We start from the raw sequence: 3915 nt of genomic DNA, 5'->3' as shown, positions 1-3915 counted from the left end.
TTTTTTTTCATTAAAAAGACCCCCCCCCCCCCCCCCCCCGCCCCGGCTTTGTATCGTAGTGGAAATTAATGAAGTGGATTCATTGCCAGCCTTTGGGAAGCGGAACAAGAGGCTACTACTACTACATGGAGAGCAAGTCTCTGCTGCTTCCCACAGGGGTGCCGGGGGTCAGGCTATCCGTCCTCCTTTTCCTCAGGCTGAGGGACCACCTCAGCAGCCGTGCCAGAGACAAGAGCAAGCTTTGAAGTCTGAATGTGAAGTTCAGTGTTTACTATTCTGAAAGGCATGCACAGTGGCATCTGTACTGCAATAAAAATTGAAGATTAGAAGTAACTTGCACTCTTAATAGTGAGTGCGAGTATAGTTCACTTGGAATGAACGCTCGTGGGCTGCTCAGAGAGCACCGATGCTCTGCAAAAAAGTAAATAGCACACGATGTAAAGATTTTAGGCTGTTGCACAACTGTGTGTTAAAATGCACTTAAGGGTTGTGAATTTTCCCTCAGCGGGGAAATTACTACAGCTGGAGCTACGTGAGTTACAGGCACAGGCTCAAAGGGTGGGGAGGGCTGTTGTGTCAGATGTGGATGCTGTGACATGTGGTAGCCAAACCTCTCTGGGGAAGAACGCTGGCTGGGCCCTTTTATCCCCTGACTTCTGTAGTTACATTGGTTATGTTTGCTCCTATTTAATAACAGAACAGATATTTATAGGAAAACTATTCCATAACTTTTCATGGCGCAGCGTTATTTTTTGCCTTCCTCAGGGGACATTCAGTACTTGGTGTCAGCAGGACTGGACGGGCCACTAGTTTGAGCTAGTGGAACAGTTTTCAGGTTGTGAGACACTGTGTTTGGAAACAACCCCATAAACTGAAACTTTTGTTCCAGTGTGTACAGAAAGGTTTCCTTTTTTTAAAAAAACAAACAACCCCCTCGCAACAGTATAACAAAATTCTGGTTTCTTCCTTCGTTTAGATCTCAACCTATGTTGTGCGAGGGGATAATCTAGGAGTTTGTCACCAAACCTGATAGTTCATCATGCATGCTTTTGCTACTAGTGGTTTCTTCCTTCGTTTAGATCTCAACCTATGTTGTGCGAGGGGATAATCTAGGAGTTTGTCACCAAACCTGATAGTTCATCATGCATGCTTGTATGCATGCATACTAGCTTTATACAGAAATGAAAATGTACGTATATGCATGCTTACATGCAAGTTTGTCTTCCCACCTCCTTGTCTCCTTTTTCTTTAGTCCACCTTTTTCCTCTTGACACTTCCTGTGTTTTTTATACGGTCTAAATGCAGTTTTGACTCCTTGAAATGTTGAGAACCAGCACAGAGTCCCAAAACAGTCAGCAAGTGAAACCAAGCTTACAAATCATATTACAGCTACTTTGTGTGGTAGAAGTGCAGTTATTATAGCAACTCTGTCATGCTCTTCTCAAGAGGTGGCTGCATTTTATATCTCAGGAAGCCGTCCTGCAGCGCTCTGGATAAAACTGATCCTGCAGAGTTAGTCTCTTTCTTGTAGTGTAATGGGTGTGGATCTCCTGAAATGGCATGGCTCTTTCCATGAAAATTCTTGCAGGATGTTAGGACACATCATCTTGAGAGCTAGCTTCTTGTAAATATCTGTCTGTGGTTCGTTAACCTGAACTGGTTAATTGGACTTAAACTGTCAGCAAAGACAAGATAACTTGGTTTTAGTTCAAGATATTGGCAACTGTTCAAGCCTCTGAATTTGAGCTGTGCTAAAGTTACCTTGTCTTTATTGGGGTTTTTTATGCTCAAGTTAATTACCTTGGGCATGCTAACCTGAGTTTTGAATGTATCTTTATCTGATAGTGTCAGTATGTGCTTTGTATCTGTCTGCACTGCTGCTTTTTCTAGTCATGTTCTGCAGAGCTTCACAATTTTGGCATCTGCGGGACTTTGAGCATGTGGTGACTAAGGGAAGTTGTGTGGGATTCATTTCCCCATTTCTAAGATTACTTAGCTTAGTTTGTTTTCTGCAGAAACAGCTATAGTTTTGTAGAAATCGGGGAAGCTGGTGGTCCTTGCTTCTTTTCCAACAGCTCTAGGGTGAATTGAGTTGGTTTTTGTCACTGCTTTTCCTCTTTTCCTTTGACTTGATGATTCCTAAACATTTAACAACATTTGAAATCAGTGTAACATAGATTTTCTTGTAAATATAATTACCATCAGAACATTATGGTGACTTTAGCAGCCTCAGTTAGATCTGGTCCAGATCTCACTGAAGGTAATGTGAATATTTTAATTAGCTTCAATGCAACTTGGATCAGAGCTGAAAATGTAATAGTTGAAAGAGGTGAATGTGGCACTTCTCTTCTTAACAGTATGCTCTTTTCCAGGTTTTTCTCATTTTCAGGGTACGGGGTCTGTCCTTTTGGAGTGTTCACCAGTTACTGGAAACAATGAAAAAAGGAGGGGGAGCTACTGCCTCGATTGGCTCTAATGTAAATTTGGAGTTTTGGTAATGCAAATTGTTCATCTTACCTAGCAGTAGTTTGCCTTCACTGCAAATGAAAGTCAGGCATGTATACATCTTCCCTCTGTTGCTAGTATAGTTTGCTCAATCTAATTATTGTAAGAATGCAAACCAATTATTTATGTCATGTATTCTTAGAAGAAGCTCTCAGTAATCATTCTGAAAACACCATCTCCCACTCAATTGGTATTGCTAGCCTGCTCCTATACTCCAATTTTTTAGTTTTCTTGTCACCCCAAATAATGTAGTTAATGGAAACGCTGAGAAATGTCTGGTGGTGTGAAAATCCTGATCTTTCTGCTTGTCATCATGCTTTTAAGTCTAATTAGCACTGGCTTAGAGTTTTCCCTGAGAAACCCATTATCTTTTATAAGTTCTGCAAAACAATTTATTTTGCAATGTTGACTTTCATATATGAGTCTCTTCTGAAAAAGTGGTTCTGTAATAATGAGGTTGGGAATTCTACATTTATATGCGAGTTAACCTCTCTTAAATATGCTAAATTTCCAAACTTTTGGGTAGTTGCCCCTTTTGCAAACCAGATGGAGAATCAGACTCTGGCTGGGTCTTTCCTTTAGTTATGCAACAAGGTTATTGGTAATAAAGGATCTGGAAGACTAATTAAACCCTCAGTGACACCTCTGCAAGCCCTCTTATTTTCACTGTTTGCTCAGTTGCAACTGATTAGTCATCAAGCTGAGATTTAGGAAGCAGTGCAAATAAAATCTCCCACAAGAAGAAAAAGAATCCTGCTCCTTTGACTGAGGCAACGTTGGCTAACAGGATTAAAAAGCAGTGAAAGCTTACTTTGTGATGAAACATGAATAATTAATTTGAAATATATGGTAGTTCAGGAGTCAAGAGCATCAACGTGAAAGTGAAACTCCCTGTACACTGAGCCTTGAGAAACACACAGAGGGCTTTGCCAGATGGATCCTGGCAAATATCGCAGTTGTCTAAGATGTTTTTGTTTCCCTCTGTCAGTTCTGTCCCTCTCCTGAAAGATTCTTGATGGAAGGTCCTGGACTGCAGAGGTCACTTCCCTGGTTACTAGGGCAGACCCTAAAGCTGTCAAACTGCAGAAAGCAGCCATGGCTGTTCCCAATAAAATACACAGCCTGTCATCTTTGAAAGAAATGAAATAAATGAGCAGTTTCATAATATTCTTTTTTTGGTTTTATGCAGGGTAACAACTTAAACTGAGCCTCACACCTCCAAAGGCACTGATTCATTTCACGTGCAGTCTTACATTTCACTTAGTCTTTACAGATTATGCATCTGTATACTTCTTTAAAGGGTTTTCTTTATGCTTGCTTTTTAATTTGCTATCCTTAAAATGTCAGAAGGAAGATAATGAAAGTGGGGTTCTGCTCTTAAAAAAAAAAAAAAAAAAAAAAAATGTGGGC

Source organism: Pygoscelis adeliae, unplaced genomic scaffold (genome assembly GCF_000699105.1).
Source record: "Pygoscelis adeliae isolate BGI_AS28 unplaced genomic scaffold, ASM69910v1 Scaffold368, whole genome shotgun sequence".
Lineage (NCBI taxonomy): Eukaryota > Metazoa > Chordata > Aves > Sphenisciformes > Spheniscidae > Pygoscelis > Pygoscelis adeliae.
The sequence above is the reverse complement of the archived record's forward strand: the minus strand, read 5'-3'. Positions refer to the sequence as shown.